This window comes from Heterocephalus glaber, unplaced genomic scaffold, assembly GCF_053883595.1.
Source record: "Heterocephalus glaber isolate CG9 unplaced genomic scaffold, H.glaber_assembly_v1.0 deba00001606, whole genome shotgun sequence".
Taxonomy (NCBI): domain Eukaryota; kingdom Metazoa; phylum Chordata; class Mammalia; order Rodentia; family Bathyergidae; genus Heterocephalus; species Heterocephalus glaber.
Genome location: NW_028258377.1, coordinates 25,306,658 through 25,328,050, shown reverse-complemented (window position 1 = coordinate 25,328,050; position 21,393 = coordinate 25,306,658). Strand labels below are relative to the sequence as shown.

At 37.1% G+C, this 21,393-nt stretch overlaps 1 pseudogene; it reads right to left on the bottom strand.

The window, feature by feature from the left end:
• Positions 1–19,754: 19,754 nt before the first annotated feature.
• Positions 19,755–20,888, bottom strand: LOC101722820 (ras GTPase-activating protein-binding protein 2 pseudogene; annotated as a pseudogene).
• Positions 20,889–21,393: the final 505 nt, after the last annotated feature.

The window sequence follows — 21,393 nt, the reverse complement described above, 5'->3', positions numbered from 1 at the left end:
GTATTTCCTGCGATGAGCCCTCAGCAAGTTATTTCTCCAGTAGAGGCGGAATGACCTGAGACAGAGGTGCCAAACTGACTCCCCACTTTATCTTCATGGGGATTAAAATCCAGTGAGCTGGCAAAACAGTGTCCACTTCCCTGCTCCGTTTCACTTCTGTGATGCATGTATTATTCCTTTTGTTGTTGCCTTCACAGAGCTTCTGATGGTCACCTCTCAAATAAACCACTTGTCCTTAAACCCTTCACTCAGGATTTCTTTGATGTTTCACATAGGTAGTAATTACATGGAATCTAGATTTTGAAATATTTTTACAAAATAGCTATCTTTTAAAGAAAATTAAGAAAACAATTCTGTGTACTTCAAAAAGTATAAAACTTAGAAATAAAATTAGCAAAGGAAGCGAAAAATATTTATATATTGAACACTACTAAAAATTGTGAAAATATTAAAGAAGATTCAAATAAATTGAAAGACATTGCATGACTATTGTGAGACTTCATATTGTTAAAATATCCATACTACTAAAAAATTTATAGATTTTTCCATAATCCCTTTCAAAATCTCAATGGTATTGTTTTTTAAGCAATTTTAAAAAGCCATTTCTCGATGGTCTTTTTTGCAAAAACTAAAAACACTATCTTTCAATGGCATTTGTTTTTGCAGAAATTAAACAAAAATATAAGACACTTGAAATCTCAGTGAATATAAATTAATAAAATAATATTTAAAAAACAAAGTTGGGATACTCATATTTCTTTCTTTTTTCTTTTTTTCTTTTGGTACCAGGGATTGAACTCAGGACCTTATGCTTACAAGGCAGGTGGCGAAACCACTGAGATAAATCCCCAGCCCTCATATTTCCCATTTTTAACACATATTGCAAATTTATATTAATCACAACTGTAGTACTGGCATAAAGTCAGACTTATAAACCAATAGAACAGAACAGAAAAGACAGACATAAAACCTTATGTACAAAGGATTCTTGACAAGATGTCAAAACAAAATAAGGCGGAACACACTTCAACAAACTGTAAGGGAAAAAGTGGATATTCACAATCAAAATAATGAATTGGACGTTTATCTTCTACTATATGAAGAAATTAATTCAAGATGGATTAAAGACCTGAGTGTGAGATGAAAAAAAATCATGAAATTCCTAACAAGAAAGTCTTAGAGAAAAGCTTCATGAGATTGAATTTGTCAATGATTTCTTGTATATGACACCAAAAATATATACATGAGTAATAAAAACAAAACTAAACATGTGGGACTATATTAAGAAGTGTCAAAGGAAACAATGAGCAGCATGAAATGCCAACTTATAGAATAGGAAAAATTTTTATAGAACATGTATTTGATGAGATGTTATACACAGAATACATTAAAAGCACAATTTAATACCAAACCAAAACAAATACCCACCCCCAACAACCCCATTAAAATATGAGCAAGGAGATGGAGTAGATTTTTCTTCAAAGAAGATGTGAAAATGGCCAGAAAGGAAATGAAAAAAATGTTCAATAGCACTCATCATTAGAGAATTGCAAACCAAAACCACAGTGTCATATCACCTTACAGTCCTTAAGATGGCCACTATTAAGAAAGAAAGAAGAAAAGAAGTAAAGAAAGGAAGAGAGGAAAGAAGGAAGAAAGGTTTAAAAATGTGTCTCAATGGTAGAGTCCTTACCTACCATGTTCAAGGCCCTAGGTCTGGTTTTCAGCACTACCCTACTCAAGAAAGAAAGAGAGAGAGTCAGAGTGAGCGAGAGAGAGAGAGAGGAAGAAAGAAAAAGAAAGAAAGAAAGAAAGAAAGAAAGAAAGAAAAAGAAAGGAAAGAGAAAGAAAAAAAATGTTGGTGAGGATGTAGATAAGTTGAAAACTTATGGAGAATCATCAAGAACTTTGATATAGAGTACCATCTGGAAACCCACTTCTGGGTATATATCTAGAAGAATTTAAATTAGCCTATCAAAGACATATTTGCAAATCTGTTTATTGTGGCATTATTCATATTAAATAAGAGATAGAAGGTACCCAAATGTTACTCAAGAAATGAATGGATAAAAAATGTGGTATATATGTAAAATGGGCAATTAGACTTTAAAAAGAAGGAAATCGTGTAACATGAAACAACAAGCATAAAACTTGAAGAACTATGTTAAGCAAAATCAGCCAGTCACAAAAGGACAAATGTATGTTTCTACTTTTACAAAGTATTTCAAGTAGTTTAACTCATAGAAATAAAAAGTGGAATGGTCATTGCCAGGGACTTGGGAGATAGAGAAACACAGAGTTGTTCAGTGGATATAAATTTTTTTTAAGATTTTTAAGTTTTGTAAGATGAAATGTTCTAGAGATGTGTCACACAGCACTATGTGCATACCACAGATGAAATGCACATTTAAAAATGATTAAATCAGAAATTTTATGTTGTTTTACCACAATTAAAATAATTTTTAAAATGAACTTTAAAAACTTTAATTCTAAAAATCCTTAAAAATAGAGCTGGGCGATTTGAGGCATGTCTTTCCCTGAAACCCACCCTTAACATGTTTTCAGTAAAAACTAAAAATAATATATACAGAATAAATTAAACAATAACAGTACTCTCAGAGGAACTTTGCTTTGTCTGTCTTCTCAGTTGGAAAAAAATGAAGGAGCTATAGCTGACTAGATGATTTATTTCTTACAACAGTATTTATTTATTACACTAGTAGGGTCAGTTGAATCTAGAAAGCTTAGTTATTGCCACACCACAACCCCCCTTTTTTTACTCTTTGCTTTTATGATCTCTCAAGATGAATGAACACATCCATACAAATAGGCATTCCCATTTATGGAAACAAAGAAACTTCCAGTTCCTTGCTCCATACCCTCAGGTCTGTATTACCACCTAGAGAAGAAAAGTAATGTCAGAACTCAGGCATTCAAGAATAAATACAACAGCTGCTACTTTACATTGTTTTGGAAATCATTTCTTCTTGGCTACTGATTAGCCTCAACAGAATAAATTAATTCCAGCTTTTCTCCCAATTATTTAAGAGCAGCTGTTCTCTACCCAGGCCTTTCCACTATGCCATGTCTTCCTTGGAGCTATGCTAACTTTGGACTGAACCTACTGGCAACTGTGGAGCCAATAAACCTTTTCTCCTTTAAGTTGTTGGATGTTGGGTGTATTGTCTCAGCAAGAAAATGACTAATCCAACAATGGACAGTTAAGACAAATCAAATACAGAAACTTGAGCTAGACTAGACCCAATCCACAGCATAGTTGGACTCTGCTCTTTTTCTCTTCCTATTTTCTCGAATCAACTCTGTTTTCAAAGATAGACCTCTGAGAAAATTTTTCATTAAGGAAACAATGAAAAGGCTGAGGGCCTCTATCCAAGATCATAGATTAATTTGAGGATGATAGACGACACCATGATAAAATTTCAAGTTTTGTGCCTGAGTGTTCTTGGGACAGATTATTAAAAGAATGTAAGATATGTCTGGGCACATAATCACACAATAATTATTCATTATTCATCTTTCCATATCAGATATTTCTGGGGTCAGCCTCTGTTTTAGGGCTGATCTGAAGAGCAAAGCTAAATCTCTTAAAGCCAATGATGAGATGCTAAAATCTGAGCTGTGTCTTCAGAAAACAGAATTCCATCTGACAGAGCATGCAAACCTAAAGGAGTTCAGTCCCTGTCCTCTGTAAAGGAGTATGAACTCAAATATCAACAGCAGAGAATATGAATGAAGCACTTACCTGATTTTTTTCCAAGAAGGAGAGCTAAAAAAAGTGGTTTTTTATTTCATTAAAAAATTACTTGTCAGTAATTCGGAATCCTATTAGTTTCAGGTAAAAGAGTCACATTATTGATGACCAATAGACATCTTAGTTTTCTGTAAGGAGGAAAACATGAGAATTGAGCCCCAGCCCTTCAGGCCTTCAGGATTAAAAACAGTCGGAAAAGGATGTCTCTACCTGACCACACGACCTTATAGGAAATCACACTCACCTTACTGATCTGTCCACAGATTGTGCTGAGTTGTCCCTCAACGAACCTTTCATGTCCCTACCTCTTAGACCAACATAGTGCTTCCTAGTTTGTCTCCTTCTCCTTCTCTTGGACACTGTCCCACAGAGCTCATCTAGGGTCCTCATCTAGGGTCCCTGGGGATTGCTGTTATCTTTTCAGGCCTGAGAGAGTCCTGCTTGCCCATGTCAGCCTTCTCCTGGAGGCAGTTATCTGGCAAGGGCTCGCCCTTTCTCTTGTGGTACTGTATGAAGACAGTATACCATTGCATCACTCACAGGCCTAGCTCCAGGGTTACGCCGCAACCTGTCTTATGATGCTTAGAAACTTTATCCTTCAGCTTGTTGGTCAGGAGCACCTAAGATATGAGTAATAATGAGTGGGCATCCAGCTGTGATTAGAGAAATAATGGGAGGAAGGATCACTTCCAGAACAACTGAGGCAGCAGTATGAAACATCACCAAACTATAAACTCCTTGATGGTAAGGACTTTTGTCTGACTCTGCTTACTGTTATACTCCCAGTGCCTTGTTTTGGGAAATAATAGAAGTTTAAGATATATTCACTGGTTTTCACGGTTTGGGGAAATCAGCAATTATTTGTTGTGGTTTAGTATTGGCAACTTGAATACCGAATATGTGTTAATGGGTTGGAACCTATGTAAGTTAGCTATTTATTTCTCCACTGACAAAATTCCTTCAATTAAAATCCTTAACAGTCTTTTTTGGCAGCACCTAGAATTTTTAAAGTTAGTTTATTATTAATTATAATAATCATTTTCACCCCACATGCTTTAATATGAATTTGATCATTTAATTCTTACAGTGATTCTAAGAAACATATTTCACTGTAAACCTCATCTCACATATGAGGAAATGGAATATTTCCAGAACTTTTAAAACATTCTGAAGATCATAGGACTAGGAAGAGTTGAAATTAGGACTTAAAGCCAGACTGGTTTGACCTCAAGATATATTCTTCTAAATTTAACAAATGTTGACTTTTTTCCATATGTATTCTATTTATCTGCAAATTTGTGTGTTTATGCTGGACTATTTGCAAGTTGCAGACATTAAAAAGTTTTACGTTTAAGTATTTCAGTGTACATATTCCAAAAATAAATATATGGTCTTAGAACTAAAAAACCAGTAGTTATTCTCTAATATCATCCCAGTATAGTCTACATGCAAATTTTCTCTCTGGTTTTATTTAATCTAGAGTGATTTATATTTTTTTTATTTAAGGGATACTGACTTGAGATGTAGTGAGGCGGAAAGTCTCCACTGTACATGGATCTCTTTGTTTTCTATGATGTAAATTTGTTTGTCTATGCCCTGTCTTTCTAGTAAATGAAAAGACAAATCTAAAGCCTTGATTCGATCATTCTTGTAATTTTCAGAAAGAATATTTCATAGATGATACAGTATTATGTATCTCACCTTGCACATACAGGAGGGCACATAGTTTGTCTCACTGTTAATCTTGCTTGCTTTAAACATCTGATTAGAGTGGTAACCACCCTATTTAACATTTGTTAAGACCCATTTTTATTTTATTTTATTTTTTAAATTAACAAATGGGAAGGAGGAAAGAGGAAGGTGACATAAAAAGAATTAAGATATGTTATGTATGTGTACCAATTCCCCATGATATGTGCAATCATTACTTGCTGCAAAATGTGCTAATAAAAATAAAATAAAAGATTAAAATGTAGAAAAGTATATGAATGACCATCAACACGAGAAACCAAAACCAAATGATCTATTGAATGATACTTTGGCATGATGGAAATATCCTGTTCTCTGACAATGTTTCAACCAGCGGGCTTGATAGAGCTTCTCTGAATCAGTTATATTAGAACTGAAAAACTGTGATTTCATATTTCTGGCACTCCTTCCACATTTACTAGGTCTATTCTTCTGTTCTTTGAGCCTCCTCTAAGCCATAAAAAAACAAAGCCTAAGTTCTCTTGGTTCATAAAATATAAAACACGAAGCCTTCTGGGCAAAAGTAAGCATCAATGCTCTGCTTATCTGTCTGGGCTCTTGCCTTCATTTAGTTTTTGCCTTGAATATGCCTTCTTGTCTTGGACATCATCAGTAGGCTTAAGGTACTTTTAACTTTTGTTTAGAATATTCAGAGTAAATGTAAGTGCTCTTTTATCTCTGATCCTATTTGTTTTTATTCTATTAGATTGAGCAAGCTTTCTTTTTTACTTTTCCTTTTTCTTCTTCTATCCAGAAATTACATATTTTATATGTTTTAAAATTCTGACATGAGAATTTGACATGAAATCATAAGTTACTATGCTTCCCTTTCTCCTCTTGGAGAATACAAGGATGGATGGTTCCACCGTGTTATTTCTTATAATGTTTTGATTTTACCTTGTTTTCCCTTCCCATTGGGAGTCACTTGTATTAATAATCATACAGTGTTATGAATTTATGGTATCTCCCTAGACTGTATCCCCCTAAATTCATATGTTAACACCCTAACCACCAGCGTTACTGTATTTGGACACATGTCCTTTACAAAGGTAATCAGAGTTAAGTGAAATCAGAGGGTGAGCCTCTACTCCAATAGGACTAGCGTCTTCAGAAAAAGTGGAAGAGACACTAAGTATGCATGTGCACAGATAAAAGGACATATGAGGGTACAGGAAGAAGGAGAGAGGAGGACAAGGAGGGAAGCCCCACCAGAAATCAGTCCTCCTGGCGCTTTGATCTGGTGACTCAGGTGCTTTGCTATGGCAGTCCTCCTCCGCTAATGCAATCCATGCTGCTTCTGAGTCCACAGTCAACTTATTACTTTCGCTTCTCATTCCTTCCTTCTGAGTTTACCTTCTTCTTCTGTCAAGTGTAGCTTTAGGTGTTTTTTTTCCCCCCTACTCTGTCTCTTTTATTCTTGGCTGAATAGGCCTTCATTTTTTCCCCTCATTCTAGAACAAAATTTTAACTGAATAATGACCATCAATAATTTCTACACTTTAACTTTATTCCAGTTATTTCTGGCTACTAAAATTTTATTAAAGATATAATTGCCAATTTTTAAAGTATCTGTTTCTTTCTCATTGACTTCTTCCTTCTTTATTGCCTTTATGGTCAGTATGTCCAGTATTTTTTTTTTTTCGATTATATTCTGTAGGTTTCCTGAATTTGAAGACTCTCATATTTAGTTAGTTACAGGAAATTCTCAGTACTGTATTAATGTTCAAAATATTATCTTTCCCTATTTTTTGATTCTCTTCTTTGTATTCTGCAATTAAAGATGTGTTAGTCTTTATTGTATCTTCACTGTCTCTGATCTTTTCTTCCAAGTGTCTATTTATGTATGCTCACTCCTCTATGATTTCTTCATATATACAGTGTACTAAATCTCTCCTCAGTGATTTTATTTTTTCCAGAAGTTTAATTGAATTCTTTTTTTTCCTTAAATTCTTTTATTGGTACATTTTAGGTATAAAACACAATTACATTTCTCATTGGAAACTTTTACCTTTACATGATGCATCTTGGTTCTTATTTTTTCCCCATTCCTTGCCCTCCCTTCACCCTCTCCACCCTTCCCTATTTACAAAGACTTTATTTCCATTTTTTCCATTTCTCATCATTTTTCCTTTCCTTTCTTTTGTTTCCCCTGCCCCTCCCACTACCCCTACTACTTTGGACATTTTCTTCCTATTTTGCATTATCGATTATTCATTCTACTCATTGGTACATTTTAGGTATACAATATAATGACATTCATCATTGGAAATTTGCACTTTTACATAATCTCTCTTGGTTCTTATTTTTCACCCTTGCCCAGCCCTCCCTTCAACCCCTCCATTTCTCCCTATTTACAAAGATTTTGTTCCTATTTTTCCATTTTCTCATATTAATTCCATACCCTTCTTTTCCTTTCCCCTAGCCCTCCCACTTCCTTCCCCTTTGCCCCTTTTCTTCCTATTTCACATGACCTATTATACATTTTAGTCCTTATTTACATTTTCAGTTTCTCACACCAGAGAAACTATTTGGTATTTATACATGTGTGTCCTATTTATTTCACTTAAGAGTATTGCCTCAATGTGCATCCATTTAACTATAAATTTCTCTAATTTCTCATTTTCTATGGCTGAGGAGTACTGCATTTTATAAAAAAACCACATTTTCTTTATCCAGTCTCCAGTTGATGGGCATTTGGGCTGTTTCCAAGTTTTAGCTATCACAAACTGTGCTGCTATGAACATGGGTGCACACATATTACTGTGGTATGATTCTTTTAATTTTGGGGGGAAGATCCCCAGCAGTGGAATAGTGGGGTCAAATGGGACTTCCAGTCCTAGCCCTTTGAGGTAGGTATCTCCATACTGATTTCCACAGTGGTTGCACCAGTCTACACTCCCACCAGCAGTGGAGCAGGGTTCTTCTTTCCCCACAGCCCCACCAGCATTTGTTATTGGTTGATTTCATGATAGCAGCCATTCTTTCTGGTGCGAGGTGGAATCTCAGCGTTGTTTTCATTTGCATCTTTCAAATGACCAGTTATGTTGAACATTTTTTCATGTATTTATTTGCTATTTCTGCTTCCTTGTCTGAGAAATGTCTGTTCATTTCAGATGCCCATTTTCGGATTGGGTCTTTAAATTTGAGAGGTCTGATCTTTTTAAGTTCTTAATAGATTTGAGGTAGTAGACCTTTGTCTGAGGAAAAGCAGGTGAAGATTTTTCCCCACATTGTGGGTTGTCTCTTCACACTGCTGGTGGTTTCTCTTGCTGTGCAGAAACTTTTTAATAAGAAGAGATCTCACTTGTTGATTGTTTGTGCTAGTTCACAGGCAACTGAGGTTTTGTTCATAAAATCTTTTCCTACACTGATGTCTTCAAGAATTCTACCTAACCTCTGTTCCAGCCGGTTCAGCACTTCTATTTTAATATTTAGATCTTGAATCCATTTCGATTTTAGTTTCAGTGCATGGTGAGAGATACAGGTCTAGTTTTAATCTATGGCAAGTTGAAGCCCAATTTTTCCAGCACCATTTATTAAAGAGGCTATCTTTCCTCCAGTGAGGATGTTTGGCTCCTTTGTGGAAGATGAGATGGCTGAGTGTGTCTGGAGTTGTTTCTGCATCTTCTAATCTGTTCCAATGGTCCTCAGGTCTGTTTCTTTGCCAGTACCATGCTGTTTTTATCACAGTTGCTTTGTACTATTGTTGCAAGTTGGGGATTGTGATACCCCCTGCCATGTCTCTGTAACATAGAATTGCTTTTGCTATTCTGGGCCTCTTCTTGTTCCAAATGAATTTTTGGATTGTTTTCTCAAGGTCCATGAAGTATGCTGCTGGGATCTCAATTGGAATTGCATTAAATCTAAATAGCAGTTTGGGAAGTATGGCCATTTTCACTATATTAATCCTTCCTACCCAGGAGCAGGGGATGTCTGTCCATTTTCTGATATCATCTTCAATCTCTCTTTTCAGAGTGCTACAGTTTTCAGAGAAGAGGTCTTTGATTTCTTTTGTTAGGTTGATTCCTAGGTATTTCAGTTTTTTGGATGCTATTGTGAAAGGAATTATTTGCCCTATTTCTCTCTCAGTGAGTCTGTCATTTGTGTAGAGGAAAGCTATTGATTTTTGTGTGTTGACCTTGTAACCAGCTACTTGACTGCATTTGGTTATTAAGTCTAGAAGACTTTTGGTGGAGTTCTTGGGGTCTTCTATGTAGAGTATCACGTCATCTGCAAATAATGACAATTTGACTCCTTCATTTCCTATCTTTTTTCTTTCTATTTCTTTCTGTTGCCTAATTGCCGTGGCTAATGTTTCCAGAACTATATTGAACAAGAGTGGTGATAGTGAACATCCTTGTCTTGTTCCTGATTGTAGTGTGAAGGATTTCAGTTTTTGACCATTTAGTATGATATTGGCTGTTGGTTTTTCATAGATGGCTTTTATTAGTTTGAGGTAGAGACCATCTATTCCAATTTTTTGTAGGGTTTTTATCATAAATGCATGTTGGATTTTGTCAAATGCTTTTTCTGCATCTATGGAGATAATCATATGGTTTTTGTCCTTGGCTCTATTGATATAGTGTATTACATTGATTGATTTGTGTATGTTGAACCATCCCTGCATCCTTGGAATGAATCCCACTTGATCAGGGTATGTGATCTTCTTGATAATCTTCTACATTCTGTTTGCCAGTATCTTATTAAGGATTTTTGCATCTATGTTCATGAGTGAGATTGGCCTATAGTTTTCTTTTTCAGTTGAGTCTTTCTCTGCTTTGGGGATCAAGGTGATGCTTGCTTCCAGGAATGAATTTGGGAGTATTGCTTCCCTTTCAATTTCATTGAAGAGTTCAAACAGTAGTGACAGTAGTTCCTCTCTAAATGTCTTGTAGAATTCAGCATGAAGCCATCAGGGCCCGGGCTTTTCTTAGTTATTAAATTTTTAATTACATTTTCAATTTCATTAGTTGATATTGAGTTGTTTAGAATTTTTAGGTCTTCTTCGTTCAACTTTGGTAATTCATATGTATCTAGGAATCTGTCCATTTCTTCTGTGTTGTCCATCTTATTGGCATATAGGTTCTGGAAGTAGGTATTGATGATCCTCTGGATTTCTGCTGGGTCTGTTGTCGTTTCACCCTTTTCATTCCTAATTGCATGGATTTGGGCCTTTTCTTTCCTTTTTCTGATAAGGTTGGCTAAGGGTTTGTCAATTTTGTTGATTCTTTCGAAGAACCAACTCTTGGCTTCATTGATTTTTTTGTATCGTTCTCTTAGTCTCCATTGCATTGATTTCTCCTCTGATCTTTATAATTTCCTCCCTTGTATGAGCTTTGGGGTTGTCCTGCTCTTCTTTTTCTAGAAGCTTGAGGTTCAGCCTCAGGTTGTTTAATTGGGCTCGTTCTGTTTTCCTAATATGCATATTCACTGCTATGAATTTCCCTCGTAAGACTGCTTTCATTGTGTCCCATAGATTCTGATATGTTGTATTGTCCCTGTCATTTAATTGAAGGAACTGTCTGATTTCTACTTTAATTTCCTCTGTGACCCATTGGTTCTTCAGAAGTGTGTTGTTCAATTTCCACGTGTTTATGAAATTTTTCCAGTTTCTTTTGCTATGGATCTCTAATTTCATCACACTATGATCTGATAATATACAGGGGATAATTTCAATTCCTTTGCACTTACTTAAACATGTTCTATGTGTGAGTATGTGGTCTATTTTTGAGAATGACCCATGTGCAGCTGAGAAGAATGTGTATTCTGATTTTGTGTTGTGGAAGACTCTATAAACATCTGTTAAGTTCATTTGTTCAAGAGTTTGATTGAGTTCTACTATTTCATTACTCATTTTTTGTCTAGTTGATCTATCTATTTGTGACAGTGGGGTGTTGAGGTCCCCCACTACAATTGTATTAGTGCATATATGACTTTTCATGTCCGTTAGTATTTGTTTTATATAGTTGGGCACACTAACGTTTGGTGCATAGATATTTATGATTGTCATCTCTGCCTGTTGGATTGTTCCCTTTACAAGGATGTAATGGCCTTCCTTGTCTCTGTTAATCAGTGTTGGTTTGAAATCTACTTAATCTGGCAAGAGGATAGCTACTCCTGCTTTTATTTGGGTTCCTGTCGCATGGAGTATTGCTTTCCACCCTTTAACTTTCAGTCTTTGAGTTTCATTTTGAATTAAGTGTGTTTCTTGTATGCAGCATATTGTTGGATTTTGCTTCTTGACCCATTCTGCCAGTGTGTTTCTTTTGATTGGTGAATTGAGACCATTAACATTGACAGTTATAACTGAAATGTATTGACTTATCATTGCCGTGACTTTTTCTTTTTTGTTGGGTTCTCCCCCTTTACATTTAATTTCCTGTCATGCCAGATGGGTTCATTCTGCTTTGCTTCCTGGGGTTGTGATCCTCAATGTCTGTTCCTACGATATTGTGTAAAATCCTGTGGAATGCTGGTTTGGTATTTATGAAGTTCCTAAGGTTCTCTTTGTCATGAAAGTATCTTATTTCTCCATCAATTTTGAATGATAGTTTTGCAGGGTACATCAATCTGGGTTGGAGGCTGTTTTCTTTCAGGGCTTGGAATATGTCAGTCCAAGCTCTTCTTGCCTTGATGGTTTGTGTTGAGAAGTCTGCTGTGATTCTGATGGGCTTTCCTTTGTATGTGATTTGTTTCTTTTCTCTAACTGCTTGTAGAACTTTGCTCTTCTGTTGAGTTTCTGGAATCTTAACAATTATATGCCAATGTGTAGATTTTTTTGATCAAGGCTTTTTGGAGTCCTATATGGCTCACTTATCTGTATGTCAAGTTCTTTTCTCCTGCTTGGGAAGTTTTCTGCCATTACTTCTGTGAAGAGTTTTTTTTTTAATGTCATCTGCATTCTCTCCTGTTTCTTCATTGACTCTGATCTGTCTTATATTATTCTTCTTTGCATCATTTAGCAGCTTCTGGATTGATTTCTCATGTTCCCTTATAATTTTGAAACAATTTTTCTTTTCCTGATCATTAATTGCAATCTTATGTTCTATATCTGAAATTCTGTCCTCACATTGGCTCATTCTGCTATGTAGACTTTCATTGGAGTCTTTCATCTCCTGGAAATCTATTTGCATCTGTTTTATGGATTCTATTTATTTCCTTTGTTGGGATTCCATCATTTTCCTCAGGTCCTCTCTAAATTTATTAACCATGTCTTGCACTAGGAGCACAATCTCTGCTGTTATCTGAGAAATTATTTGTGATTTCATTTTTTCCAGATCCCCTTTTGTTGCCAGTTCAGTGGGTCCAGGTGGTTGAGTATCAGAGTGTTCCATAACATTTCCCTTTTGGGTTGTTGTAGGTGATCTGGAAGTCTGGTTTTGAGACTTATTTATGTGTTTCCTCATTTTGACTGGGGGGACAAGGGGATGCTGTTGACATCCACGCCGCTTACCTCCTCTGAGGTCGGAGAGGTGGGCCAGGGGCCAGGAGTGGCGGTAGGTATTGTAGCCGAAAGTCCCTTCCTCTGGTTGGGGAGCAGTGGGACATTTGGTGGCCTGGAAGCCCCTTCTTCTGGACCAGGAGCAGTGGGACGGTGGCTCAGAAGCCCCTACCTCTTGGCCAGAATTGGCAGGATGGATGGCAGCCCAAAAGTCCTTTCCTCTGCGCTGGGAGCAGCGGGAGGGATGGATGGCTGGGCAACCCCTTCCTCTGGACCAGGAGCAGTGGGACGGTGGCTCAGAAGCCCCTACCTCTGGGCAGGAATTCTTTAAATGTTGAGAACTTGATTAGCTCCAGTACAGTGGTCTGGTGGTCCAGTGTCCTCTGCGTCTTTGTAGTGTGGAACCAGGTGGCTGTACAGAGAAGAGGCCAGAGGAGCGGGGAGGAGGTCTAGTGGATTGCTGCTGGGGCGCGGGCTGATTCGGTGTTTTCAGCAGCACTGGCGATCTCAGGATGGTGTCTGCAGACCTGCTTGTCTGCAGCGGGCTGATTCAGTTTTTTCAGCGTGACTGGTGACCTCAGGACCACATCTGCAGACCTGCCTGTCTGCAGTGGGCTGATTCAGTGTTTTCAGCGTGACTCAGGTTTAATTGAATTCTATGTTCAGCCTTTTCATAATTTCTTAATGTCTTTTGAGTTAGATCTTATGTCTTCAATTTTCCTTTTAGAAAATATAATTATTTTAAACATATTTTAACTAGTAGCCTTATTATCTAAAGCTTTATGCCATTGTTGTACACTGATTCTCGTCATGGACTGTTGTTTCCTCAAGTGTTCTGTAGCTTTGTGTTTTGTGGGCTTTTCTTTAGAAAGTGTCTCATTGCTGAGACAAAATACCCAACCCTCAAAGTTAAAGGAGGAAAGATTTGGCTCACAGTGTGTACAGGTTTCAGTCCATAGTGGGCTGGCTCCAAGGCAGAGTGGTATGGCAGAGGGGCACCGCAGCAGAGAAGCAGTTGATGGCAGGCAGAGGGGAGAAGGCTGCATGACACCAAGCAGCAAGTGACAAGTGATGACCCTCTTTTTGTCCCTTATGTTCTATCCAGGCTATTTGCCCTTCAGGTGGGTAGCACTAACACCTCGGGCGAGGCACCCTTAATCCTACCCAGAACTCTTCCAAACCAATCAGTGGACTAATTTAGTAGTCATACACCCTTGATTCCAGATCACACACTCTAGATCCAGCCACCTCCAAAGAGCCCCACTTTTGACCACATGAGGCTTTTTGGGGACAGCTAGGCACAGCCATAACAGAAAGCTTTCATCTGTGATAATTCGTATTTGAAGAAAGTTTATATTCACTTCTGCCAGATAGCTTTTATGATTATCTTTACTCCTGTAACCTAATTTCCATTTTTGGAAGCATCCATATCACGTAAATAGTTCAAATCTGAACACTAGTCCTAATGAATTATCAGGGAGATTTTTTTTCCAATCAGAATCCAACCTGAGGTTTCTTTCTTTTATCCTCGTACTTTAATATTCTTTTACTGACATAATGACCATTCACATGTCCTGCCTTCATGTAAGAATCAGGGAGTAGGTATGTATTCTCATGAACTTTAAATTGGTTATGAGAGAAATAACTCTCCATACAACTTGTACAGAATCAGCTCATATGTCAGACCCTCTGGCTTTTCAGTTTTCTTTCAGGTTTTCCCTTTGGGAGATCTAAACACACACACACACACACACACACACACTTTCGTAGTTAAATAATATACTCCAGTAATATGCATTAATTCCTTACTATTTTCACAATTATATTTTTTAATAGAAGTGTTTGCTATGTTTCTTTTAGACTGTTTTTTAAAAATTAATTTTATTGGTACATTTAAAGTATACAATATAATGCCATTCATCATTGTAAATTTGCACCTTTACCTAATCAATCTTGTTTCTTGTAGAATGGTTTTCAGTAAACAATACTATAGAAATGGAATTCCTTGGTGGTTGTTACATAGATGCAAGTGGAATGGCCTACTTTAGAAGAATACATTCTCAGTTAAAAAAAACATGTCTGTGAAAGGCTGACAGATCTACCCCAGTGGGAATATGTAGAGAGTTGAGTGAGATCATTTCTACCTGTAAGGCATGTGGAGAAGATATTTAGTCACTCCTGTGAGGGCAAACAAGCAGAACTCCCCAAACCCTATTTGTAGCATTTGTTAATTTCCATGGTGTCTGTATCCTAAAATTTACTGGATTCAACTCTCAGTGGCTTACCAAGTAAGCCATTACTTCACAAAACTCCTAAAAATTTAACAATTAGTTCTTGCAGGCCAGTATAAGCCAACTCCCGTGAATCACTACATTTAATACCTGTTCCTAGTTTTCTTGTGTGTGAGTAGATAAAGTTTTTCACTTCTCCTTAATTCTAGTTCTCTGTATAGTAGTTTGGTTTTGTCCTGATAAAGGAAAAAAATAAATCCTAAATTGGAATTTTGGACTGTGCTTCAGAATAAGGTTCAACAGCCTTTTTCTGTAAAGTGCTAAGTAGTAAATATTTTAGTCTTTTCTGGCTCCTACAGTGCTTTTTGTTCCCTCTACCCCCAAATGTAAAGCTCATTCTAGTGTCAGCCCACAGCTGAATTTTATCCAGGACTCCAGTCTGCTAACATCTGTCTCTGCTTGCAAAGCTTTATGATTATTACTGCCTTAAGATGAACTGTTGTTAAAATATCTTAGAGATAATACAATAATCATGCTGTTTATATTTCTTAGCTTCTTGGACTATATCTACAATTATAAAACTCAGAAGTTTCCTTTGGGATCATGTTCTGGGACAATCCATTTTTATTCTGATTCTTTTGAAACTATCTTTACAATCAATGAATGCATAAGTTAAACTGAATGAAAAACTTCATTTCTAGAATCTTTCTTTCAAGGTATCATTGGGATATTTATTTTTTTCCACTCTTGACACTTTTCAAAGGCTCTCCAAGTAAAGCAAAATATTAGAGCATGTGGATTATCTTCTCCTTATCCAAATGCTTGAGGTTATTAATTTTTCTTTGTATAAAAATGTTTTTACAGCCTTCCAAACAGGACTTAAGCTTACTTCCAATGTAGGTAAGTCCTGAAACCCCATGGCTTAACTGCTTTATATTATTTTAAGGACTGTAGAAATTGATGGATTATCATCAAGAAAATGAAAAACAGTTTTTAGAACTACTTTACTTAGAGAATTGAGCCTTTCAAAGCATACCCCCTCCTCAAACACCAAGTATTATGTGCTTTAAGCTCCAGTTATTTCTACAAAGAGCTTAAAAGACTGGCTGACCACCGTGAAAAAGAAACAGAGCATTAATTGAATGGATTGGAAATAACCGAGTTCTACATTTGTTAAGTATACAATAAAGGATGTTATCAAAGTTTCTCATGTGGCTATACCATCCCTAAAATGCTTATGAAAATAACAGGCTGATACTAAGAACAAAAATATATATGCTTTAAAAATTAATTGGGAAACATTTCTTAAAACTGAACAGTGTCAATTTCTGCCTTGTTATAGAGTTACCTCCTCACAGCCTACACTTAATTAATTTCCAGATTTGAGTATTATTAAAGCAAAATTGATGAAGATACAGAGTATTGTGAATTAAATACAGAAAATTCTATTTCTTTCTATTTTCTTTTTTTTTTTTTTTGGTACTGGGGATCGAACTTGGGTTCTTGTGATTGCGCAGCAGGCACAAAACCACTGAGCTAAATCCCAGGCCCTAAATTCTATTTCTTAATGTAAGTCAAAACTAGAATGAGATCAAATGAAGGAAAATAGATCATTAGGAGAAGGAAAATGGAAAAGAAAAAAGTACATTAGCTTTTAGTTTTTAAAGTGAATCTAGGTGTCAGAATTGAGAGTAGTTATGAGAAGAAACAATAAAAAATTAGTGTAAGACACATTGTCTGTACTCTTTGTTAGATGACCTATGTACTATCTTATGTTCCCTAAGCAGTATAGTCACCACTTTTCAATTGTAATTATTTTTATAAACTATTCTGTTATTTGAGTAGCTGAAAGATTTCCGTCTTAAAAAAACAAGCAAAAACTTTTAAAGATATAAATCAGTGCTTTCACAGTTCTGAGAAATTATGCTGCATTTAGTAATCTCCTTTTTTTTTTTTTTTTGCAGACATCAATAGTTTATTGTTTGTTTTGTCCAAACACATTCAAATGAAAACTCAAAAGAATGCTTTCCACCTGAAACAATTAAACTAGATTCTACTAGCATGTAGTGCTTAACACATTACAGCAACAGAGATGGTAATCCATTGTCTTCTATACCTACTAAAGCCAAGATGGTAAAGCCAGTTTGGTTGCAATAGTGTCATAAAGATAGAACATTACCATCAAAAAATAAAACAAAACTAGCGAATAACAGTAATGGTAGAGGAATATTTTTACTGCTTCACTAAAGAGGGGACAAAGTGTTAAAAGTCCACAGTACTGCAGATGAACAACCACCGTGTAAACTTCTCCATACGGTGTTTTCATGTTTCCTTTGCGATATGTAGAGACTGAAGTTGAATGGCTCTTTGCTCTCATTTTCTATTACACTTAACACTTGTCATTTCTTTTGGTGCCAGAATAGTTTTCATGGGTTACAGCACAATATCCTGGATTAGAAACATGTATATGTGGGTGTATATATACATATACATTTATATATATGAAGGAAAAAGAGGAATAAAGGAAAAATACACTTGGGAGAAAAAACACTGACATAAAACCACTCATTTAAAAGTAGTTTGGATAAAGGCTTCAGGACTCCAAAGTAATTTTCTCATAAGAACTTCAAGTACTATACATCAGAAAGCGTAAAACTGTCTCAAACAAATACAATTTCTTAAGGTCCCAAAAAATGGAAACTGAAAATCTGTGTTCCCTAAATATATGTAATAGTGCAAAACTTTTCCACAAACATGGAAGACCTCATTCAAAGGGGTGAACAAAGACAACACATTTGACTTTACTCTTATTGCCCAGTTTGTAAAAAGCAAAGCACATGCAATCATTTGCTAGTTTATACTAAACAGCAAATAGTTGCATCATTCAGGACCAATCTGCTACTATGTCAAGTGCATGTTTTGCTTGTTTTCACTCAGAATGGAGAAGTCTTCCATACTAACAAGCAGCCTTCAGGGGTCACACTTATTCTCCTCACCTCTTGCCTGAAACTGCCTACACACTGATTGCTCCAAGCACAGAACTGGATCATCTCTGCCATACTTGTGTTTTACTGAGCTTGCTAAAAAGACAATAAAATAACCCAGCAGCTACAAACTCTGCTCACAGAATTGTGCAGAGATCCGTGTAAAAATAAAAAGATGTCATCCCAGACTTAAATTCAGAAGCCACTCATTCAGGTGCTAATATCGGTTCAAGAATTGTGCAAAATAAATGACAGTTCCCTACCCCCACAAATAGAAAATGCAAACACTTAATAGAGCTGCTGTTCTTTCCTCTGAAAATTGCAGTATCCTCACTTTAGGTTTACTTGCCATTTATGGAATCTGACTGCTTTTGAAATGTTACTAAAAATGAACATCAAGTTTAGTGACTTTTCCAAGCACTGAAGCTGAGAAAAGTCAACTAGAGACTCAAAGAACCGACTTCCTCCTTCCCGCTGCCTTCTGAACCCGAGACCCCCTCCCATAGAACACAAAAACTGTTAACTGAAGAACAAGATAAATAAGTGTCTGTTTTACTGATTGTAAGGATACTGCAATTTTTATACACTTCAGTGATTTCCTCAGCATTTTGCAGCTGTCTGGCTTTGCAGCATGGCAATTCATAAACTATACTGTACAAAATTACCAGCAAGATTGGAATGATGTATTAAGAGAAGGCACTATCATGCTTATTACACTACCAGAGAACAAAAATACAGGAAAGACAATTTCCACTGTACACAGCTTAAAGAAAGGAAAAAGGGGAGGAGTGTATTGAGCAGCCATCCATGTACTCAAGAGGAGCAGGTAGAAAATTCTTACGATATGAAGCTATTAAATCTGGTCTAATATTCAAGACCATACAATTTGAACTTCTGACTTTTGTTATTTAGTTCATGACTAAATTATTTCCTTCTGGAATATATCTGTCATCTTGTTAAGGTTTACGTGTACACACGCTGGTCACAGCAAGCAGATAAAATGCCCTCATCATTTCACAAGCTATTCTCTACTGGAAAAAAAGATGAAATATTCTTTTCCCTGTTGCTTCCTGTTGCAGATGTCAATGTTAATGAGTTCAGAGTACCCAGTAGTGCATTTTGATTAGTGGACAAGTTTTGATTGGTTTGTATTTTTGGGGGGAGCCAAGAAAAAAGGCAAGATTCTTCAATTGCACAAATTGCACTATTTGTGTTTCCAACATTAATAGGCAGAAACAGTAACACTTAAACAAAACGTGCAGCGGAGGATTTTGTTTTTTACTCAAAGGACCTGAATTCAGAGGACATGTCCTTTTAAGTTCATTTTGTTGTAGATTAAGGTATGGTTATCTCTCAATCCTTAATTCACCAAGTCTAGATTTATAAATTAACAATGTGATTCCTGTTGTGAAATTGGAGAAATAATGTCCACCTCAATTTAACTTATAAACAAAGTTGCTTGTCACATCAAAGAAATGATCAAAAAGGCTGTGTCACATTCCAAAGCCAAAAATATTTAACAAGAATGCAAACACGGTGAAGAATGTACCACTGAAGAGACTGGGCCTGCAGCGGCTTCAGCGCCCCTGTCCTGTGAAGCGGCCTTCCATCTGCCCAGTGCCTCTTCCGGAGCCGTTTCTGTGCCCTGCCACCTCTTGGAGGAGGCCCTCTTCCACCTCGATCACGCATCGTCCCACCACCCACGGGGCCACGTGGGCCACCATGACGCTGGTGGTTGTGCCTGGTATCTCTGCGATCATCACCACCACCTCTGATTGCTTGCTGTCTTGCAGCTCTCGTTTTTTTCTCTTCTACATTTAAACGCACTTCTCCTCAGAACATAATTGGTTTTGTAGTTAAGATTCTCTGAACTGGTTCAGAGTCATCAAAAACCACAAAACCAAAATTTGGAAGCTTTCCCCCCAACACCCTCGGTATTGATGTGAAGTTCCACAATGTTTCCAAAACTCATAAAGAACTCTTTCAGTTCATTTTCATAAATATCATGTGACAAGTTACCAACAAAAAGTTAATGACTCTCTGGGTAGCAACTTATTCTATGGTTGTCAGAGTCATTCTGTTCCATATCTCCTCTGCCTGGTTTTGGTCCTCTAGGAGGGAAACCAGGTCGCTCTCTAGGGCGTTGTTCACGCACACGTGGTGGCTAAGACTGAACTTCTGGCTTAGCTTCCACTCTTGGCTTTGGTGGTTCTTGGGGCAGAGAAACAGGCTCTGCAGGGGGAGGAGTAGTAGACTTCTCCTCCAGTTCTAAGTTCTTCTCCTCCACTTGTGGTTTCAACTCTTCAGTCTTTGTTTCAGATTCAGGCTCAGGTTCAGATTCATGAGAGGATTCTTCCAAAGGTTCTTCTATGCCTAGTCACGGGGCGAGCTTTGTAGTAACCACTATTAGCATTTTCTTGCACAGGTTCAGGAGATGGTTGTCTTTCATTTTGCTCCTCTTCCCCTTCATCTGATTCTTCATCAAGTTCTAGTTCAGAATCACCAAATACTTCATCTTCATAACGAAACATATCATTGTGGACATAAAATTTATTTGGAACAGACCCTTCTGGAGCCAAAACAAAAGTCTGCATGAATTTCCTTTCTGGCTGCCCACTCTTAGACAGCAGGCCCATGACTTGGACAACAACTCCATCTCTCAAGGTGGCATGTGCATCCACATGGCAGATCTTTGTATGGCATTCACTGAAGTTCAGTGGGCTGGGTTTCTCCATAACCATTTCTTTGCCGCACAGGGTCAAACGCTCCAGCCAACAACCGCGGTGGGTGCGTCGTGCGGGGCGCAGCGGGAGAGTCCTGAGGACCCGCAGCCGCGGATTCTCTTCCTTAGCCCTTTCGCTCTGAACAAGCCTAAAGCCTCGGAAGCTGCAGTCCTAAGCTCCTTTCGCGCACAACCCTTCGAAGGCGCCTGGCGCTATGGCCACGTAGCAGGAACGCGGACGTCTGAATTTAGTAATCTCTTAAAAGCTCATCAAAAGCCTTTGTTACTGCCTTTCTGAATGCTGAGAAATAAATACCCCCCCCTTTTTTTTTAAAGAAAGAAAACAGTAATGATAATCTACATAACATGTATATTTTAAAACAAAAAGCAATTTCCATTTGTTGTCAATAGCTACCTTGTAGAAGACTGTTTCTGGCTTCACAGATGGGTGACTAAATTCCATAGTATATTTCTTCTTCTGGTAATAGAAAAAT